The sequence below is a fragment of the Rattus norvegicus genome, chromosome 12 (assembly GCF_021556685.1).
Source record: "Rattus norvegicus strain SHRSP/BbbUtx chromosome 12, alternate assembly SHRSP_T2T, whole genome shotgun sequence".
NCBI classification, from domain to species: Eukaryota; Metazoa; Chordata; class Mammalia; order Rodentia; family Muridae; genus Rattus; species Rattus norvegicus.
Genome location: NC_141545.1, coordinates 14,892,744 through 14,916,072, shown reverse-complemented (window position 1 = coordinate 14,916,072; position 23,329 = coordinate 14,892,744). Strand labels below are relative to the sequence as shown.

General features: G+C 46.7%; 2 long non-coding RNA genes across 4 annotated transcripts; one reads left to right on the top strand and one right to left on the bottom strand.

Moving 5' to 3' along the window:
* Positions 1–259: 259 nt before the first annotated feature.
* On the bottom strand, positions 260–5,912 carry LOC134481152 (uncharacterized). 3 transcript variants are annotated; one of them, XR_015634623.1, is made up of 4 exons: positions 5,757–5,912; positions 2,775–4,475; positions 1,494–1,586; positions 260–514 (listed from the first exon to the last, which is right to left on the bottom strand). It is a non-coding gene; the product is annotated as an uncharacterized LOC134481152 (long non-coding RNA). The 3 variants fall into 3 exon arrangements; XR_015634621.1 differs by lacking the exon at positions 1,494–1,586; XR_015634622.1 differs by lacking the exon at positions 260–514 and having other exon boundaries at positions 890–1,586.
* A 4,271-nt stretch (positions 5,913–10,183) lies between these two features.
* On the top strand, positions 10,184–21,999 carry LOC108352419 (uncharacterized). The gene is made up of 4 exons (XR_015634620.1): positions 10,184–10,369; positions 14,440–14,620; positions 20,887–21,128; positions 21,576–21,999. It is a non-coding gene; the product is annotated as an uncharacterized LOC108352419 (long non-coding RNA).
* The last annotated feature ends 1,330 nt before the right edge of the window (positions 22,000–23,329 follow it).

The following is a 23,329-nucleotide window of genomic DNA, read 5'->3' as shown; positions in this document are numbered from 1 at the left end:
TCTGAGTCTGTGAGACTGCAGGTGCTTGTATACCCTAAATGTAGTTTGTTTTCCCATTTCCTGGCCTTTGTTCCTGGTCTTCCAGCTGGGGCTTCTTTGCCCATCCAAACCTTACCATATCAGCAAGGGCCATCTAAAGGCGCCCTGCTCCACGCAGCGTCCTTTGATCCTGGCCTCTCCCCTGAGCTCCGGCACATGGCAGGCACTTGAGAAAGATGTGCATGTGTGTGAAAGAATAAATGAAGGACAAAACAAATCATTTACCACCTCCATCATTTTTTCAAACCCTTATGAGAGCAAAATATTGAACATCAATGGGGTTCACCCAGTTCCCAGGGTGAGAGCCAATGGCCATCCGAGGTTGGACTAAATCACTAATTAGGAGTTTTCTTATTCCTGGTCTCTCTGTGCTGGGAAGCTGGAGGCAAAGTGATGTTCCACAGGGCCACTTGGCTGTGCCTCTTGTCACATGCGAATGAGGGCAGAGTCTTTCTGATGTAGAGTTTCTCAGGAACTAGAAGTCAGAGAAACAGTGCTTTAAATGGGAGCAGTGAGTGTCATGGTTGTGTCTGTTTGTTTCTGAGGGTGTTTTCGAGCTTGATAGCAAAGTCAAGATTCTCAAGTCAGGAAGACATGGCCTTGCATGGCCAGGGTCCCTGGCAGCTGTGTCTCTAGCTTCCAGAGCAGGGTGCTGGATTGGGGCAGAGAAAAACTTCTAGGGGCACAATAAAGTGACTAGCTCCCATTTCTGTACCCTTGGATGATCCCATTGAGTATCTACAGCTGCAGGTGGGTTTGGTCTCCTGAAATGGCACACTTTATAGACTGAGTCCATAGTGCCTCAGAATGCGACTGAATTTGGAGTCTGGGTTTTTAAACAAGGTAATTCAGTTTAAAAAAAATTTATTTATTTATATGAATACACTGTCACTTTCTTCAGACTCACCAGAAGAGGGCATCGGATCCCACTATAGATGGTTGTGGCCAGCATGTGGTTGCTGGGAATTGAACTCACGACCTCTGAAAGAGCAGCCAGTGCTCTTAACCACTGAGCCACATCTCCAGTCCAAGGTAACTAATTTAAAACAAGTTTATGGCAGAGATCTTAACCCGGTATGACTAGCATCCTTACAGAAAATGAAAGTGGTCGGATGGTGGTGTCATGCACCTTTAATCCCAGCAATCTGAAGGCAGAGGCAGGCAGGTTTCTAAGTTCAAGACCAGCCTGGTCTACAAACCGAGTTCCAGGATATCCAGTTCCAGTCTATACAGAGAAACCCTGTCTTGAAAACAACAAAACAAAAACAAAGGAAAGAAAAGAAAAATGTTTTCTCTTATCTCTACCCTTTCTTTTTAAAGCAGTGTCTCACTGTATAGAGCAGGCTGTTCTCAAACCTGAGATCCTCTTGTCTCAGCTTCCCAAGCACAGGGATTACAGATGTGTGTCGCCACAATACGAGAAGACAGCCATCAAACAAATCAAGGAGACAGACCTCGCAAGGAGCCAGCTCTGTGACACCTTCACCATTGTCCAGCCTTCAGCACCAAAGCAGTACATTTCCTTCATCCAGGTTACCATGGAGAGCCTGCACACACGATAGTTACCTCCTCTTAGGGAACAGACATCCACCCCCAAAGGATATTCCTGATCCGCATCCTAACAGAGCAGCCATAGGATCTTGTCACTCAGCACGTCCTTAGCCGTTCTCATGTTTATGGTGATGTTACGTGAGATGTGTGCCTTTGCTCCACAGAGACCACACTAGCTCCACCCACTGACTCCCGCGGTCTCTACCACTGTCCAGGTTGGCTCCTCCCCTCACTGCAGAATGAATGCTCGTATAGACTCATGCATGCTTCTGGGGACATAAGATGATATAAGGAATAAGCCTTAACAATTCCAGAACCATTGACTCGTCTTGGCCTAAGGTTCTCGGTGCAGAAGAAGACTCACATGGGTAATTCCCCTCTGTGTTCTAGAGTGTTCATTCATGTCTCACACCAGCTGTAGCAGTGCACACCAGTGCACTCGGGAGGCTGAGACAGTAGGATTGCCAGTTTGATGTCAACTCAGGCTATACACTGAGACCCTGTCCCCCCAAACCAAACCAATCTAAAACCCATTTCTCACGGTCACATCATCAGCCTGTCATCTAAGGAATTTGAGAGGTAGGCAATTATTGTTGTCTTAATTTCTTTTGGTTGTTGTTAGTTTTGGTGTTGAGACAGCATCTTACTGGGTCATTCTGGATGGGCTGGAACTCGATTTGTAGACCAGGCTGGCCTAGAACTCAGAACTATCTGCCACCTGCTGTCTCTCCTGAATGCTGGGATTAAAAGCCCAGTCTGCCACACCTAGCTGAACCGCTGTCATTTTTAGGAAGAATCTCAGACGCAGGAGGAGCTGTGGTCAGGGTCACATAACTAGGAAGCAGCAGAGCAAGTCTTCTTCCCTAATGATATTCCAGCTGTCTTCACTCCACCCTGCTGGCTTCTACAAACATTAGGAGCTCGGTGCCAGGGGCACCAAGATTGCTCAGTGGTTAGAGCACCGACTGCTCTCCCAGAGGTCCTGAGTTCAATTCCCAGCAACCACATGGTAGCTCACAACCATCTGTAATGGGATCCGATGCCCTCCTCTGTCAGTGCAGCTGTACATACAGATAGAACACTCATATACATAAAATAAGTAAATTAAAAAAATCTTGGTGTTGTTGGCTGATTTGCTAAGGTATTTTGTCATCGTTGTTGTTTTGTGTATATGAGTGTTTTACCTGAATAGATGCCGTCACTGTCTGCATGCCTGGTGCCCAGAAGAAGATGTCAGATCCCTTGGAACTGGGGTTGTAGGTGGTAATGAGCTGCCAGGTGGGTGCTGGGAACTGAAGAGGGGTCCTCTGGAAAAATCAGCCAGTGCTCTTCACCACTGAGCCATCTCTCCAGTCTCCTCATTGGCTGCTCTTAATGTAACTGAATCAGCTTCTTTGGTGACGCCAGTGCTGAGGTGGGATTTGTGTCTGGCATGGTCCTGGGCAATGTGGTTAGCATCTCACATGTTCATGAGGCGATGAAAACACAGGAAATTACACTCTTCCAAGGTCAGACAGTTGTCAGAATGCAAACTCAGATGGTCCTGCTCTAGGCATGGCCCTCTACTCTGCCATAACTGGCTCTCACCAGGGGGCCTTTGTGGTCAAAACCTTGTATTTAGGTCAGGAAGGCGGCTTCCTGCCATATGGAATAAACGCTTGTGACTACCTCTCCTACAACCCCAGGTAAGGATCTCCTGAAGGTACAGACCTGGTAGAACACACACACACACACACACACACACACACACACACACACAAACACACACACCCCATACCACACACACATAAATACACACATATACCACACCATAGCACACACAATACACATATCACATACACATATACTACATAGCACATCACATACACATACTATATATACATACCACATATATCTATACACTATACACACACACATCACATACCACACACACAAACACACACACACCCCATACCACATACCACAAACACCACATATAACACACATATGCACACATTTCTACACACTATACACACATCACATACCACACACACAAACACACACACACCCCATACCACACACCACAAACACCACACATATACACACCTCACATACCACACACACAAACACACACACACACCACATACCACACACACATAAATACACACATATACCACACCATAGCACACACAATACACATATCACATACACATATACTACATAGCACATCACATACACATACTATATATACATACCACATATATCTATACACTATACACACACATCACATACCACACACACAAACACACACAAACCACACACATATACCACACCCCCACATACACACATCAAATACCACACACACACACACATATACACATACATATACTACATACCATACAACACCACATACACCACACACACAACACACATACATACCACACATATCTATACACTACACACACACATCACATACTACACACATACAAACACACACACACACCACACAGACACACACATTTATACACACACACATACCACACACACCACATACCACACACACATACATATACACACATATACTATACACCATACACACACCTTATACATCACACACATTACACATCACACACCACACACACATACACTACCCATCACACCGTGACTCACACACATCACACACCACATATACACACACCACACACACCACACACACAAAGTTGGGACTCATTAGATTGGGTTACAGGATGCAGTTTGATGGCCCAACAGTGTCTGTGTCCCGTGAAGAGGCTGAGAATGCAGAGATCTTTTGGTCCAGGGGGCTGGATGTCTCAAGAGTCCCAGTGTGAGCCTGGAGGGTCCCTGAAGAGCTGCTGGTCCTCGTCTATGCGGGAAGATTGAAGAAGCTGCAGCAAAGGGAAAGATTGAGCAATGCTGTAGCAAAGGGATAGATGAACTTGCCAGCAAGACAAAAAAAAAAAAAAAAAAAAAAAAAGGCAAAAAGCTAAATGTCTTCTTTCCATGTCTTTTTATCTGGGCTGCCCACATTCAGGGTGGAGCTTTGTGCTTTAAATAATTTGATCAAGAAAACCCCCTGCAGAAGTGCCTAGCAGTTTGCAGTAAAATTGACAACCAAGATATGACATCTTCTGTAGCCCAAATTCCTGTATCAAGCCCTTCCTCCATGGTGAGACGATCTAAGGACAGGGGGGCTTTAGGAAGGGGTTAAGACTGGATGAAGCCATCGCGGCAACATTCAGGAAGGGATTTTTGAGCTTATAATAGGACATCAGACAGCAGTCTCCTTCTTCCTCTCCCTCTCCCCTTCCACCTTCCCTCCCTCCCCCATCTCTTTCTCCAACTCCTAATATTAATTGCTTTTAAATCACAATGGCCAAAAATGAGATATATAATTTTGGCTCACAGGTTTCAGGGTCTCTGCTCATCATGGTGGGCAAGATCCCAGGGCATAGAAGCTCGGCTCATATCATGGTGGACTAGAAGACGGGGAGACAGGAAGTGACCAGAGATAGCATAGCCTCACCTGGAGCCTAAATCAAAGAACCTTCTTATTCCATCTAGGCTTTCACTTCCCCCTTTAGGAGCAAGTATTCAAGTCATGAGCCTGTGTGGGACATTATAGATTCAAATGGTAACACAGGGTTTTGTTTATGTGGCCCAAACTACCCTCAGCGTTCCCATCCGCTTGCTTCAGCTTCCAAGCGCTAAGATTCTAGATAGGCAGGCATCGACATATCCCCCCACCCCCACCCTTGAGCATTCTTTCAGTCCTGTGAGAACGCGGATAACAGGCTCCATCCGTGAGCCAGGAAGCAGGTCCTCCCCAGATTCTAAATTTGCTTTATGATCTGATCAGTGGCATCTCAGCCTCCAGGAACAGGAGGAGGAAATTCTACCATGTGAGCTGTTTAATCTGTGATGCTTTCTTACAGCAGCCTAGCCACGCCCCTCCACCCACTGAGCGCTCGCGCCCACAGCTAAGGTTAAAACTAAATCGCTTAGGCTCCTCCTAAAGACTGAGCTCCGGTCCCACGCGCTACCATCAGCTGTCCTTGCTGTCCCTCCATCTGTGTAACCGAATGTTCTTAGCACAGCGGGCACTCGGTCAGCAGTGAGGCTTCTTCCTGTTCCTCCCCTCCCCACCACAACCCCCCAAAGTTAGTTACCCGGTTCGGAGGCTGAGGACAGAATCTTCAGACACTGCCAAGAGGCACTGTTGACAAGGGTGGTGATTCAGGCTGAGTTCCTGGAGGTTCAGAACACACTGAGTGTGTTAATGGGTCTGCTGGCTCCTTCTCTCTCTCCTCTCTCTCCTCTCTCTCTCTCTCTCTCTCTCTCTCTCTCTCTCTCTCTCTCTCTCTCTCTCTCTGTGTGTGTGTGTGTGTGTGTGTGTGTGTGAAACAGCTGATCTGCCATTTCCCAGCAACTGTGTGGCAGCTCTCACAGGGAGTCACAGCCTTTCTTGGGAGCCCCCCGGGTGCCAGGAGGGCTTCTGGGGGGAAACACAGGGCCACTCGTGGAAGCAGCTGCAAAGTGAATGGCCTCACCTGTCCTGTCCCTTACTCTTCAATGGCCCATAGTCCTTGTCAGTGATAATGACAGTGGTATAGAGACCACAGTTTCTGGCCAGACCCTAACCTGTTACCCTTTATCTGGCTCAGTCCTCCGAACCCGGGAAGGATGCCTGGATCTGCAAATGAGAACTCTGAGGCTACTGGGGTCGGGAAGCCTGAGTTGTTTGCCCAAGGCCAGGGTTTGGTAAACAGCCAAGGCTTAAATCAGCTCTGTCCCCACCGCCATCCACTCCACTCCACTCCCTCTTTTCCTCCTCCCTTTTCTCTTTCTTCTTTTGAGGACATCGGTCCAGCATCTGGCCTGTGTTAAGCACTGTAAAGCTTTAGAGATGTAACAGGGAACATGGCGGGTAGGTTTCCCTTCCTGCAGTGCCTGGCAGCTGCCACTTGGAGAGTGCGCCCTCCGGGAGGCCCCAACTCTTCTCCAGGCTGGATTCTGAAGAAGGCTGAGCTGTGGGGCCCTGGGGCACACTTACCAGAAGGCAGACTTTGGGGTGAATGAATTCGTCCAAGATGAGGCCATTGTGGGTGGGACGATGAGCAAGAGGGTAGATCAGGAGGGACTCAGAGAGGGTAACCAGGAATTATGGGTGGACGAAGAAGAGAAAGCCTATGACAGGATCAGAGAGGGACACCACGGGGTGGGGGTGGGGTGGGGTGGGGGTTGTCTGACTAGTTAGGGAGGGCAGGAGTGTCCAACTCAGAGCATGAGACAGTCGGTCAAACACCTGCCAGCTGATATTTGCTAATGAATCTACTTCCCCTTCCATTTGGTTTTTCAAGACAGGATTTCCCCAAATACCCCTGGCTGTCCTGGAACTTGCTCTGCATACCTGGCTGAACTCAGAGACTCTCCTGCCTCAGTAGTAAAGGTAAGCACCACCCCCACCTCCCAGTTCTTTCTTTTTGTACAATATTTTTTTTTTCTTTTCTTTTTTCCGGAGCTGGGGACCGAACCCAGGGCCTTGTGCTTGCTAGGCAAGCGCTCTACCACTGAGCTAAATCCCCAACCCCTTTGTACAATATTTTTATTTATTCTAAACAATTTTATTTTAAAGATTTATTTATTTTATGTATGCGAGTACACTGTTCTCAGACACACCAGAAGAGGGCATCAGATCCCATCACAGATGGTCGTGAGCCCCCATGTGGTTGCTGGGAATTGAACTCAGGGCCTCTGGAGGAGCAGTCAGTGCTCTTAACCACTGAGCCACCTCTCCAGCCGGACAATTTTATAATATATACAATGTATCCTGATCATATCTACCCTCTACTCCCTCTGAAGAATTTAAATTTCAAAAAGTTAGGACGTGGCTGAGAGGGTGTTAGAGATAGGACCTGCCGGACCAGCTATCAGCCCCAAGGACATTGACCATCCGTAGCCACCCCCTCCCCTTCCTTCACCCCCCTGAGTGAGATGAGCCACCCTACCTGCCTGCCGAACTGCTAGAGAGCACGTACACCTTGCTGATGTAATTTCGCGCTGAAAGTAACTGTGCACCATTTGAATTGACCAATCATGTGTAACCTCGCGAATGCCCCTATATAAACTCCCGAGTTTGGAAGCTTGGGGTCGATTCCTCTGTCTCCTGTGTGGGATACATATCGACCCGGGATCCCGCTAATAGGGATCTCGTTAATAAAAGCTACCTCCTGCTGTTACATCAAGATGGCTACTCTGTGATTCCTGGGGGCACCCCATCCCGCGATTGGAGTGAGAGACGCGGCTCCCCGTTTAAGCTCTTTCACCTCCAGATGCCCAACATCATGCCCTCTAATTATATATATATATCCACTGAGTTCTGTTAGTGTTGTCTGAATACACGTGGGTGTGGGCCTATCCTCCGCCAGAGTGTGCGTGGACAACCTACCAGTGACTACACACCCCTAAAGAAAAATGACTGCTGCTGTCCATCAGCCATGGACCCTCTCCCATTCCTTCTAGAATGACTGACTCCATCACATGCAGATAACCACAGGTGAAGAAAATCCATGAACGCAACAGCCGTGTCACCTCCACGTCCAGAAGATGACATTTCACACCATCCCTCTCCACCCTCTTTTTTTTTTTTTACAGTCTTTCCCCCTGTCTCCCATGACAGTCCCCAGGTCTTGGTGTAGAGGTGGGAGGTTAATGCAGACAGTCAGATGACTCGGTGCTTGGGCCAGTTGCGAGAGTCTCTGCACCGACTGCTACCCAGTCCTGCTGCAGAAAAAGCCACTTAGATCAAGACTGAGAACAGCACTGATTTATGGATACAAACACAAATACTTAGAAAGCAGTTTGACCACATCTCCATTTACCACTATAACAACAGTAATATGGTCCCCGAGGACCTATGACCGGTCCATTCACACTCTTTTGATTAGGTTTACAGTAGCAGGTATGACTTCTCTCCTGTGGACCAGGCCTCAAGAGCAAGCATAAACAAATCAACTGGTTACCCTTGCAGGAGTCACATCACTACTGCACCAGTGGACATATATTGCCTATAGGACAATATGGTATCACCTTGGGTCACTGCTGACTGAGGGTGTTTCTCTGCCAGCGTCCTGTACTACAAAACCCTGGATGTTTCCAAGTCCGTTCTAGCTTGATTTCTCTATGTTCTATAGACAAAGTCAGATGTGTCCTCAGGAACAGCGACTTAGAACATAGTTCTGATTGGCAGCCAAAAGCAGTGACAATTGCTTATGTTTCTTGGGCGACTCTGAGACTTCCCTAACCAACACACATGTGCGTGTTTTATTTATTAAATTCCATTTATTTAATGGTGTGTGTGTGTGTGTGTGTGTGTGTGTGTGTGTGTGTGTGGTCAGAAAGCAACCTGAAACATTCGGCTCTCTCCTTCCTAACTTCCATGGTTAGGTCCTGGGGAATCAAACACAGGTTGTTGGCAGCCATGCCTTTACCTGCTGAACCTTTTCACTGGCTCCCAAGTTATATGGTGTTTTTTTTTTTATTTTTTTTAATGATTTATTTATGTCTATGAGTACACTGTCGCTGTCTGCAGACACACCAGAAGAGGGCATCAGGTCCCATTACAGATGATTGTGAGCTACCATGCGGTTGCTGGGAATTGAACTCAGGACCTCTGGAAGAGCAGTACGTGCTCTTAACACTGAGCCATCTCTCCAGCCCCAAGTTATATGTCTTTTAAATAACTTACAAAGCAGTGTGCTTTCATGAGCCTTGTAAATAATCCTTAATTTTGGCTAGCCCACCCTATTGCCTGCCCCTCTCCCTCCCTCCCACTCCTACCATAAACCTTTAGCCCCCAGTATCTGCCTCTCCTTCTTTCGCAGCTCACGAGTTGTTTTTTTTTAAGATTTATTTATTTATCCAGCTCACGAGTTTTACAATCCCTTCACCGCCCCCTCCCCAAGACAGCTCTTTCCAGCTTCTTGACGTCCATAGACACTCCAAACACAATCCAAAAATTCGAGGCTAAGATCACTCATGAGAAGACATGCCCTGGCCTGGGCATGTCTCATTTAGTCTGTTTTTCCAGTTCTATCCACTTTTTAAAAAATAAATCGTAATTTCCCGAAATCTCCATTATTTTATTTTTCTTTCCAGATGAATAAAGTCCTATATGTGTACCTTGTTTTCGTTATCTGTATCTGGTCCATTCCCTAGTTACTGTGGAAAGAACAGCGGTAAACACCAGTGTGCAAATATCTATGAGTAGGATGTGGAGCTCTTCACCCGAAGAAGTGATATCGCCCAGGAGTGATATCGCTAGGTGCTGTGGTTTGAATGAGCACTGTCCCCCATATTTAAACATAGGCTCACAAATTTGAACACTTGGTCCCCAGTTGGGTGGCAAGGTTACGGAACCTTCAGGATGCGGTACCTTCAGGATGCGGAACCTTCAGGATGCGGTACCTTCAGGATGCGGAACCTTCAGGATGAGGAACCTTCAGGATGCGGAACCTTCAGGATGCGGAACCTTCAGGATGAGGAACCTTCAGGATGAGGAACCCTTCAGGATGCAGAACCTTGGGGGAGGAAGTACAACACTGGAGGCGGATCTATAGTGTGACTCCGCCTCCTGTTTGCCCTCTCTGCTTCTGGACTGCAGGTGAAATGTGATCCGTCAGCTTCCAGTTCCTGGCTGCTGCAAGGGCCTCCCCTGCCATGGTGGACTCTCTTCCTCTGGGACTGTACGCCAAAACAAACACTTTTGTTTATCACCGCAACTGTAAGATACTAATACACGGGGCCGTATAGTGAATGTATCTTTAGATTTTTGAGGAACCTCCACACTGATCTCCATAGTGGGTATACTCATTTGCCCATCCACTAACAGTGGGTGTACAATTCTCTTTCTCTGTACCCTTCCCAGCGTCTATACCCTCCCTGGCATGTGTTGTCTTTTGTTTTAGTTTTAGTTTTTTTGTTTTTTTTTCCTGACTCCGGTGAAATGGAATCTCAAAAGTAGCTATGACTTGAGTTTTCCCAAGGGCTAATGTTGAAAAGCTTTTTCAAATACGTATTAGCTACTTGTAGTTCGTCTCTTAAGAACTTGGTGTTGAGTTCCATAAACCACCTGGTTTGTTTTTTTTTTTTTAAGATTTATTTTTATTTATTTCATGTATGTGAGTACACTGTCACTGCCCTCAGACGCACCAGAAGAGAGCATCGGATCCCATTACAGATGGTTGTGAGCCACCATGTGGTTTCTGGGAATTGAACTCAGGACCTCTGGAAGAGCAGCCGGTGCTCTTAACCGCTGAGCCATTTTTCCAGCCCATAAGCCACCTTTTTTATGGGGTTGTTTGTTTTTCTTGCTGCTTAAGTCTCTTGAGTTCTTTGTCTATTCTAGGCACTAGCCCTCTGTGGGCTACAGAGCCCCATTCTGTAAGCTGTCTCTTAACTTGACCGACAGTTCTTTTGCTTTGTTTTGTTTTTTGCTATACAGAAGCTTTTTAGTTTCATGAGATCCATTTGTTGATTACTGGGCGGGCTGGTTTGAATGAGTATATAGTCTCATGTGTTTGCTTGCTTACTTCCTGGTTGATGAACTGTTTGGGGGGAGATTAGGAGGTGTGGTCTTGTTGGAGGAGGTATGTCACTGGGGAGTGGGCTTTGAGATTTGAAAAGCCCTCACTGGGCACAGTGTCTCTCTCTCTCTGCCTGCTGCTTGTGGATCAGGGTATAAAGATGTCGGGTATTATGGCAGCTCCACGTTTGTCGGCTTCCTGTCATGATGAAAATGGACTAACCCTCTGAAATGATAAACAGGCCCCTAGTCAAATGTTTTCTTTTATAAGAGTTACCGAGTTGGCCACGGTGTCTCTTCACAGCAGTAGACCAGAACCAAGTCACTGGGCAAGAGACAAAATTGAGAATATTGTTTACATGGTGATATAGCAAAAGAGAACGAATAATTTCCACCTATCCTCTACTAATAACATTCCAGTTCTGAGAATAATTAGATATGGACTTTAAAATTATACTTTAAATATAGGTGTCTTGGGGGCTATGATAGAGTACTCTGACTAAAAGCAACTTGGGGAGGAGGGAATTTACTTCAGCTTGCATGTCCCGATCAAACTCCATTACTGAGTGAAGTAAAGGCAGGTACACAGCCGCAGGAGTGGAGCAGAAGCCATGGAGGAATTCCTCATGGCTTGCTCAGTTTGCTTTCCAATACAATTCACCCACAGTGAGCTGGGCCTCCTCTGTCAGTTGGTGATCAAGAGAACGCCACACAGACCCTTCTGATAGAAGCGTTTTCCCAATTGATGTTCCTCTTTTCGTTTGACTCTAGCTTGTATCAAGTAAACAAAACAAACAAACAAACAAAAACAAACCAGGACTCCCTAAGACTCTGACGAAAACATTGTGACCATTCTACAACGTTTGTCTCTGTTGTCTGTTGTCCTCCCACAAAGCAAAGTGGATCCCGGGCAAATAGGTTCTGCCAGGGCTCTGGCTTTGGAGCGTTTCTGGAGTGTTCACTCTTTCAGAAAAGAAGCAAGGAGGTTTGGGCAGCCTGTGCCGGTGCAGGTAGCCAAGGTCCCATGGCTCTCGTTAGCTACCAACCACGAAGGCAACAACGTTAGTGGCACAGGCTGTGTTGGCTAGCCAGCTGGGTCCAAGGTCCAGTGGTGAATGCTTTGGAAGAGAGAACTCTTTCCCAAGTGTCACAGATCAGTAAAAAACGTCACTCTCAAACAGTCCTCGGTGAAATAACTTCTGTGCTTTATTCCATGTGGACGGGGACTATATAAACATAGAGGCGTAAGATAGGATTTAGGGGTAGATGTTTTCCATTGGTTGAGTTTGAGATGTTAGTGATGCTCTGTTAGCATTGGGAAGACCCCAGGTGTTTCCTCACGTGACTGACTGTCCACGGTCCTCTCAGTGGCGTGGCGTGGTTACGTGTTCCACAGCAGGTACAGAAATGGGTAGGGAGGAACTCTACTCCGGCCAATCTCAAGTCTCTGAGATTCCTGGAGTCTGAGCTCACTCAGCCTTACTGGTCCTTCTGTGTGGCAGCATGGCCCACTGGCCTGCACGTCTCCTTAACCTTATCAGAGTTTGAGATATCGTCGCACATCTTCCCTGCTGGAACACTTACGTGCCTTTCTCTATCTGATCTTTAATGGTAACTCTGTGCTGTGTGAGAGGGTTCTCTTGGGTGAGATGCAACACACACACACACACACACACACACACACCCCTCAGAAAGGGAACCCATAAAAGATCAAAGTAATGACTCCACCCAAGTCCAATTTGGTGAACTAATAATGAGTGTTAATCGAGGTCACTAAGAGCAGTACGGGTTGGGGCTGGGGATTTAGCTCAGCGGTAGAGCGCTTGCCTAGGAAGCGCAAGGCCCTGGGTTCGGTCCCCAGCTCCGGAAAAAAAAAAAAAAAGAGCAGTACGGGTAAGCAGTTCCTTACAGGAACAGCTTTATCACTGAAAGTAGAACCCACCATGGGAGATGACTTCCACACCTCCAGCCCTGCCCAGCTGGCAGGCAGAGGGACAGATCTGAGGACTCTCCACAGGCCAGTGTAGCTGTTCTGTTTTCTAGCAGCTGTTCGCTGCGTTTCTGTGTTACATTAGAAGTCGGAGCTTTCCTACACACGTGGCTTTCGTTTGCCTCTGAGTCTCGCGAGCCTCCCCTACCTCTCAGAGGGAGTGTTTCTGTTGCAGTAATTATTAAAAAAAATGGTTTCTTTTATTCCTCTCTAGTGCCGGCACCGTAGGGCCACATGGCATCTGCGGGATATTTTCATCTCAGTCAGCAAAGTGTCTCACCCACTAAACTCCATCCCATCTCACCCGGCTACTCTCTGAGCCAAGCAGCAATCTCTCTACCCATCTAGTTCCCAAGGCGGGTCGCTCCCACGTCAATTACATACAGAGACCGCCTATCTCACGGCTCTCCTACTGTGGACTCTGCTCACATTCCCAGCACCCACTCCCTGGTCCCAGCAGCAGCTACCCCCGCATAATTTTCTGCCGCTGCTCTGTTTACATTCCCAGCATCCGCCCCCCCTAATAGTTATGGTATTAAACTCCCAGCAACCCATTAAAATCAAGACTCAATATGCTGTAATTTAGCAGTGAAATTTATATGTTAAATTCCCAATCCACAGTATGTCCCACACAATAAACTTACAACCAATTGATAAAGATATAAACAGCCCACCGAGATAAGATAAATTGACCTATAGAAATCCATCCCTTGAGAAATATTCATAACTAAGATATATTCATAACTACCTATGGCCATTTAAGGCACCCAGATCTGGGTCATCCTTCTCTGTCTTCATCTTGGTTCTTTCCCACTTACCAAAACTCTGTGCCCGCCCCATTTTCTCACTGTCCAATTACAGGCCTCGGCTTAACTTGGGCCAGCCCTCACCTACATATAGACATCAACCTACATGTTTCTGTTCGGAGGAAACTACTTCATGACGCTCTAATCCGTGACTAATGACTGGGGTAGAAGAGTTCCACTGGCAATGCCTTCCAAGGGCATGGGTGAGGAGTGTGATGGTGTGTTTGCTGTGTAGGACACATCAGCGTCATTTCTAGCATCAAGATAGTCTATGGTTCTTCCTGAGGACATCTCTGGCCTTGGCTGGTCAGGCTCTTGAGAGAGGTACTGGGTTCTTCAGTTCTTCTATGTCATTCTCTCTATGTCTGTCTGTCTGTCACTGTCTCCCTTTCTGCCTCCTTTCCAAACACCATGAGGTCAGCAGCTTCGTCCTACCATACATTTCCTGCTATGATATTCTGTTTTCTCATCAGCCCCAAAATGACAGAAAACCGACTGCTGGAAGCTATGGGACAGACAAGCCTTACCTCCTTGGAAGTTGTTGAACTCAGTTATTTTGTCATGATGCTGAAAGATGAACATGGGTACCTTGTAGAATCTCAGTAGTAGCTTCTGGATGAATTTCTCCATCTACCAACCATAAGATTCTGTCTGGTGAGTAATGACAGCTCCTAACAATGAGCCTAGTTTTGTCATAGACAGAAACTAAGAACCTTGTGTTTATTATCTTTAATGCTCATACCAGGTGGGTGCAGAGAACTATTACTATCCTTACATTGGTAGTACAGAGGGGGAAAGTATGGAGAAAGGCGTGCTTATCCTGTGCAGAAGCTATTAAGGCAAAGTCCAAGTCATCAAAAGTCTGGGCAAACCAACTTTTGTTGCCAGGTATGACCAGCATCCACAGCTCATTAGTGGGGATCAGGGAAACCACACGGAATTGGCCTGTAGGCTGTCCGTGGAGGGTTGTCTTGACTGTTAATTGATCTCAGAGAGCACAGCCCACTGTGGGCAGCACCATTCCCTGGGCAGCTCTGGTCAATGTAAGAAAGCTGGCTAAGTATAATCCTGTGATTACACATTCTTCCATGGATTCTGCTTCAAGTTCCTGCTTTGGTTCCTGCCCTGATTCCCTCGGCGTTGGCTATGACCTGGAAGTGGAAGGCAAACAAGCCATTCCCTTCCCTCTGTTGCTTTTGGCCAGTGTGGTTTTTTATCATAGCAACAGAAAGGAAACCTGAACATCCGCATTTCAACAGAAGCAAGAGAAATCTAGCGATTTTGACGGATTCGATGTTGAATTAGGTCAGTGTTCTTCAACAGAATTTTATTTCCTGATATAGCTATACATGCTGCTTAGGGCACATCAGGGTTGTAGGCGTTGATGGTGAAGCTCTTGAGTAACACCGGATAATGTTGCTAAAATGCCACTAAGTAGAAAGGGTGGGATAGAAACAGATTACACATGCTCTATTTTCCTCTCTCCATTCACTGATTTACTGATTGTGATGCTGGGATCAAGCCCACATCTTTGGGCTAAGCAAATGTGTGCCACTGGACTGCACCGCCAATCTCTCCTCTCCTCTCCATCTAAAGTAGGTCATAAAACCCACTTTGTCAGCATCCGACACCTCCAGGTGGGAAAGATGAGGCATGAATCCTCCTACGAGACACAATAAGAAACTGTACCAGAAAGGACAGGCGGGGAAAAGCCAAACATCGTCAGTCAAGAGCTCTTTCTCTGAGAGAAACTTTATCACCCGGAGCTTCTGAAGAAGGGAACGACCCAACAGAACACACTTTAAGTCTCTAAAAGAGAAACGAGGCAAAGGGAAAATTGCACTTGGCGAGGTACAAATAGAAATAGTCTATAAGTACAGAGATCAATTGTAATGAATTGCAAGCCCTGAAAATGCACTAAGGAGCTAATGTTTTGGTAACATATTGGTTATATAGATACAACTTTATTGTAAAGGATGGGGGGACAGACAGTAGAGTCAACTCATGGCCCAACCAACAGCCCATGCACATCACATGCAGAAGCAGTTGACTAGCTGGTCACCAAGCTCCCATCTCTTAGAAAAGCATATGCCTATAGGCAGAGGCATATAGCCCCATGAGCACACTTCCAGGGGTTACCTCAAATGGGTAAGATTCTTTAATTCATGGGCTATAGATGCATCTCTAGACCCTTTCTTCTAAAAATTCATCATGCAAAATATTAGTTAAGAAAGAAATGCAGGGCTGGAGAGATGGCTCAGTGGTTAAGAGCACCAATTGCTCTTCCGAAGGTCCTGAGTTCAAATCCCAGCAACCACATGGTGGCTCACAGCCATCTGTAATGAGATCTGATGCCCTCTTCTGGTGTGTCTGAGGACAGCTACAGTGTACTCATATATAATAAATACATCTTAAAAAAAAAAAGAAAGAAAGAAATGCAGCAGTGGCCTCTCCCTGTTGAGGCTGTGGTCCAAGACTCCTTGTAGATGCCCGAGAACCCAGATGGTCTGTCACTCTGTATACACCAACCTCTTGTGTCTACACACACACACACACACACACACACACACATACTCACACACACACACAAACACACACTCACACACACATACACACACACAATATACACACACACACACACACACATACACGAGATAACGTTTAATTCAACTCAACTGGGTGTCTGCATTGCACAGCAAATGCTTTTTACCTGTGCACTGTTTCTCTGGCTCTGGTTTTTAGTTCCAAGCAAACGCTCTAAGACTGAATGACTCTCATCCTTCTGAATGGTCCCTCTGAAATAAAATATCTCACCAAAGATGTCTGTAATCTTTAAAATGTTTTAAGCTGTCGCTTTATAGTCCCAGACGGAGCAAGTTTACAAACCATATCAAAAAGAATCTCTTTTACCCTTCTTCTTCCTCCCAGATTTACAAATCAAATGGTATTTCTCAACTCAGTTCCTGGAACCTATCCTGGGGACGCCTTTCTAAGCCATTCCAAGGGCAGATGTTAACTCAGGACTCACAGAAGAAACAGTGACAGAAGATGGTGCCCATTCTCTCTCTCTCTGTCTCTCTGCCCCCCAACTCCTTCCCCTCCCTCCCCTCCTTCTCCTCTCTCTCCCCTTCCCGCTCTCCTCTCCCCCTTTTTCATCTATTGAGATGAACACTCAGGTATGAGTTGACAGTTCATGTTGCAGTCCTGATTTAGAAAGTTAGAAAAACCTCAGCCAGGTTTCCTACAGTACAGACTTGGGGACATTTCCTTTTCTGTCACTTTCTTTTGTTTTTGTTCTGGCCTTTGCTATCATTTTGGATCATGACTGTCTCCCACAAGGCTCCATGTGATATCACTGTTGGAAGGAAATGGTTGGACTTCAGGAGACAGAGCCTCTTACAGGAGGTTTTCTGGTCACTGGACATGTACTTGAATGGGACTAGGGGACTCTGACCCCTGCCCTCCCTTCCCCAGATGGGAGGTGAATGTCTTGCAGTGTCTGGCAGTGACTGGACTGACTACCTGGCCTCAGGCCCGAAGCAATGGGGGTACTCGATCTTTCACTTGAACCACAAAACCAGACCAAACTGCGATGGAAAATGAGCCTTGCTCACCTTAATCACCTCAGGTATTTCATCGCAGAGTGGGAGGCTGACAGCCGTGGAAGACCCTCCCTCACAGCTCGGGCAATCTGCCTCTCTCAGCATTTCCTGACATCTAAAGAATGTCTTTTGAGCCTTTGAACAAACAGCTGGAGCTGCAGCCCAGCCGAGGTGGCGGCGTGCAAGGCAGCAGCAGGTCTCAGGGAAGATGCCTACAAACACAATGGCAGAGATGAGCTCCTTAGGGCTTGCCTGCTGATGACATCATGACATCGCTGTTGGTACAATGGGGAAGGGCAGCATGAACTTGAGAGATGAACTTGAAAGTGAAAATTCCTTTTCCCCTTGTCTCCCTCCTCCCTTCCTCTTTCCTTACTCCTCTCTTCCCTCCCTCTCTTCCTTCCTTCCTCCCTCTCTTTCCTCCCTCTTTTCCCTCCCTCCTCCCTATCCTCTCTCCCTCCTCAGATATTTGATTACAGTGTAGGAGGCTCTCCTCCCTTCCTCTCTCCATTCTCCTTTTCCCCTTTCTTCTTCCTCCTCTCATCCTCCCCTCCTCCCTCCCTCTTCCCTTATTCCTCTCTTCTCCCCTCCCTCCCTTCCCCTCCCTCCCCCTTCATTCTCCCTTCTCCCTTCTTTCTCCTCCTTTCCTCCCTCCCTCTTCCCTCTCTCTTCCCTCCCTCCTTTCCTCCCTCCCTCTTCCCTCTCTCTTCCCTCCCTCCTTTCTCCCTCCCTTCCTCCTCTCTTTCCCCTCTTCCCTCTCTTCCCCCTCCATTTTCCCTTTCTCCCTCCTTTCTTCTTTCTGTTTCTTCAATCACCCTGTATCAGTTGGGCTCAAACTCAGTATTTCCCATCTTTTCACCCCATGTATAGGATGTCAGGTGCACCCCGTGTATAGGATGTCAGGTGCACCCCGTGTACAGGATGTCAGATGTACACCGCCATGCTTGCTTTAACACCCTTCCCCCCTAAACGAATACCTCCAGAGGAACTGACTTTCGGAATGATTAGACTGAGGGAGACTTGTCCTAACCTGTCTCCTGGGGTGACAGGATTAACATCTTCTTTTGGGAGAAGTTATTTGCATAGGAAACCCAGCCATCTGTAAGGCTTTTCACACTGGAGTATCTAGGTATTACTTTGAATTCAACATTAGCTGTTTTCACTACTGGGACTGGACCTAGAGCGTTGTACATAAGCTAGTACCCACTCTCTAAGCCACCCTACCTTACCCACTTATTTCCCTTTGATTCTGAGATAGAGTCTTGCAGAGTTAGCCAGGCTGCCCTCAGCCTCCAAGTAGGTGGGACTACAAGCCTGTGCCTCCTGCTCTGGCTTGGCGTTAATTTTCATACCAGCTTTAAAATGTTCTATTTCATAACGAGATGGTGGTGCACGTCGACGATTCAGTGGTTTAATTTGTTGGCGTGCGCCCATGTACATGTGCCACGGTGCACGTGTAAAGGTCAGAGGTCACTCTGTGTAATCTCTTCCTCCTTCCACCTTTTGTCGGTTCTGGGGCTCAAAAATCAGGACGTCAGGCCTATGTGGCAAGTACCTCTCCCTGCCAAGCCATCATACTGGCCCGGGTTAAACTCCATTTTAAAGAGCTCTAAATGAGATACGGTTCCACACTGAATAGTTTTCCATTACAATACAGATTTTCAGCAGAAGTCCACTGGCTATAAGTCGCTACTTACGAGAGAAAATTTCAATCAGCTAAACAGTAATGAATATAGAACATGAAGGGGCTGAGGAGACAGCTCAGCAGTTAAGAGCACTGACTGCTGTTCCAGAGATCCTGAGTTCAATTCCCAGCAACCACGTGGTGGCTCACAACCATCTGTAATGGGATCTGATGCCCTCCTCTGGCATGTCTGAACACAGCTACAGTTTGCTCACATATATAAAATAAATAAATCTTTGGGGATTTAGCTCAGTGGTAGAGCACTTGCCTACCAAGCAAGTACAAGGTCCTGGATTCAGTCCTCAGCTCCAGGAAAAAAAAAAAAGAATTAAAAAGAGAAAGAAACAGCTTTCAAAATGGGCTTGAGTTTCACAAGGTACACAGATACAAGCACTGTGATGGATTTTTCTGTGTTTTAATAAATCGTCTTTAAGAGGCTATGGACCCAAGAGTATGCTTCTTTGTAAAGGTCCCTGGCTTCCCATGAAATCCTCAGAGGAAGAAATGAGTCAGCTGTACAGATGAATTGTGATGTGTCAGCCCCCCGAGATCACACGCCCTGACTACCCCATCCCTAAGCTTCGGTGACTGTCACTCCACGGGAATGGTGTCTTTCCTAGCTCTGAGCTGGCACCTTATCGGATGATGGATTCTGCAAAAGAATCTTCTCTCTAACACTTTGGAAGTATTAATACGGGGTTGGAGGTGGGTGGAAATAACAGTGACTTTATTAATAACAAAAAAACCAAAAGCAAAAAACCCTGGGTGGTCTCTATTATTATGTGGCTGTCTTTCTTCTGGGAAGGAGCAGTGAATGGTTTAGTTCTATTTGCGAAGTCTAATTTCCTCTCTTGGCTGTTTACTTTGACTAAAAGAAAGAATTCAGTGGGGCTCCTCGTGACTGGGGAAACAGCAGAAACAGAACAGAAGAAATGACACACAGAATGTACTGCAAATACAGCAGGAGAAAAGAAAAGAGGCTGAGTAAACCACCTTGACGGGCAGCAGCCATTGCGGAAGAGGAAGGGAGTTTCAGCAGAGTGCAGGTTTTGTCCGGAAGAGCTAAAGGTCGTGAAAGGGCGACTCAGTCTGGTTTGTGGATTGTGACCTTTTGAACTCACTGCAGTTGTGCTGCAACTTGAGCCCCGTCTTAGCATCATTAGACAAACACAGTGCAAGCACAGATGGTGGCAAATGGGGCGATGGCCGTAGTGAAGCACCGGGATCGTGTCATTGTTGACAGACATGCGCATACACTTGCTGGGCCTAAGAGAGATAGCAGCTGATAGAATAGAGCTTGATTAGCCTTTAATCCTAAACTCAGGAGGCAGAGGCAGGCGGATCTCTGAGTTCAAATCCAGCCTGGTCTACAGAGTGAGTTTCAAGACAGCCAGGGCTACATAGAGAAACCCCGGGCACTTAGGAGGGGTATAGTACTTGATTGACTGTAATGCCAGCCTATTAGAAACCCTAATTGTTGTAGGGGTCAGGGGTTGGGATGCAGAATAGAATGGGTGAGGCATACATAACCACTAATTATTACATGTAATTATTGAATAATTATTTATTTTCATTTTTTTGTTTTTGTTGTGTTATTTTAGTATTTATTTTACTTTAATTGTCTCTGTGTATAGTCTTGTGCATGTGAGCCAGAAGAGTGTCAAAAGGCCGGGAGCTGAAGGGACAAGTGGTTGTGACTAGCCCATGGTGGGTAATCGGGAGCCAAATCCAGTTCCTGTGGGAAAGCAGTCTGCACACCAAACCTCTGGGCCATGCTGCCAGTGCCTGCATGCAAATGTATCCCGGAGTGAGAAGCTTGGACTTCATCTAGATACCCAGCAGAGAACCCTAGTGGCTTCATTAGACAGCCAGGAAGGTAATTGTGGTTTTGTGTTGTTGAAATTTGCCATTCACTTCTGGAATGCACTATTAAAAATCATGATTATGACTGGGTGGTGGTGGCGCATGCCTTTAATCCCAGCACTTAGGAGGCAGGTGGATCTCCCAGGTTGAGGCCAGATTGGACTACAAAGTGAGCTACAGGACAGCCAGGGCTACACAGAGAAACCCTGTATGGAAAAACCAAACCAAACAACCAAAACAAAACAGAAAACCCAAAAGTCAAAACCCAAAAACAACAATAACAAAAATAAGGGTTATGTTATACAGCATTTTACTGAATGTTTCTTTTTTTTTTTTTTTTTTCTTTTTTTCGGAGCTGGGGACCGAACCCAGGGCCTTGCGCTTGCTAGGCAAGCGCTCTACCACTGAGCTAAATCCCCAACCCCTTGTATTTCTTTTGTACTGTGGACATAACGCTAAGGACGCACAGCGGTGCTGGGTGAAGATGGTTCACAGAGAGGAGTCCCTGAAGATGAAGAGCACCGCGGCGCATCAGAGGCTGACCGTGACCAAGTGAGAGCGGCCACAGAGCCAGTCCTCCTGCAGCTGCAGAGGTGGTCAAAGAGCTCGTAGAGTGCCAGTCAGCGGCCGTTTGGCATTTGAAGCAAATTGGGAAAGTGACGAAGCTTGGTAAGTGGGTGCCTGCGGGCTGAGTGAAACCCAAAACCTCTGCCATTTTGAACTGTCTGCTTACACTCCGCACTCGGCAAGGAGCCATTTTGTGACTGGAGTGTGAGCTGGGAGGAAAAGCGGATTGTATGTGACTACCAGGAATGACCAGCTGAGAAACCGTTTCCAAGTGTGTTCCAAAGCCAAGCTGGCACCAAATAAATGACACGGTCACCATTCGGTGGTCTGCTACTGATCTGCTCCACAACAACATAGACATTGATCCTGGTAGGGTTTGATCCAGAAGGGTTTGGTCATGGCTACTTGGTGCTCTCCTGTTTCTTGCATATATATTCACACCCAAAACAACTCACCACACCAAGAACACCAAGTAATGGCAAGACATCAAATCCAGACCAAGAATGCTGAAAGGAGAGAGGCTCCCCTGAGGAGAAAAGGTCATTGTATACGATCATTTCAAATATTGTGCTGGTAAATGGAAGGGAGCATGTGCACACAAAATACTGATCAGGCTACTGAGGGAGCCCAGAGATCACATTATATAATATGGCAGAGAATGGTGAAGAGAGAATTTGGGGTGGAGAGCCTGGGAGACAGACAGGAAGTGAGACAGGGGAGACCCATTGACAGGTATTTGAGGAAGTGTTACGTCATACTATTTCTGGGGAGATGTGAAGAAATGTCTGCCCACCCCAGACAGTGAATCCATGATAGACCAAAGTAGAGACACCACCAACATCCAACTGAGAGAACCAGTGAGTTTCACTGGCTTTATTTACAGGAGTATGGGTGAGGGGTTACTTATAGGAGCAGAAATGACTTGAAGACCATCAACAAAGCCCACCCCAGCCTGGGTGATAGCTCACAAAAGCTGTGAACCTGGAGCTCACTGTATAGCCTGTAGGCAGCTCAACATCCTTTTCAGGCAACTTTACCTGTCTCTGCCTTTTTCAGGCAGTTTGACTGATCTCCACTTTTTCCTGGTGGCTTAGCTGATCTGAGAGTCTTCTGGGCAGTTCATTAGGTCTGAGACTAACTCTCAGCAGTCCTCAGAGCTTACACGTGCTTGGAGAAGGATGGGCCTAGTGAATCTGGTCAGTTTCAGGGACTTCCTGAAGACTTTGAGTTGTGTACTTGCTGGGCTTGACTAGGCTTCCTCGCATGGTGGAATGTTCCACCTCCCTTTTCCATCCAAAACAGGATTTCCTCAGAGGAAATTGTTAGGTCATAGGAGGCTCTGTAGGAGAGGACCTAAGCTTGTTGGGTGCCTTGTTAGAATCCTGGTGGAAGTCACAAGGAGTTTTAGTACAAAGTAGGAGACTTCAACCTAAAAGCTAACAATAGCATGAGAATTCTGCTAAAGCAGTAGGCTCTTCAACATCTCCTATGTCACAGTACCCAGTAGTTCATGTGCCAGGGCACAACACACTAGATGGATACCCAGTTATGTGTCTTCTTGACATTTTGAATCAAAAGAAGCACCTCACTGTGTAGCTCAGGCTGGCCTGTGCTATCCTCCTGCCTCAACTTCCTGGATTGGAATTG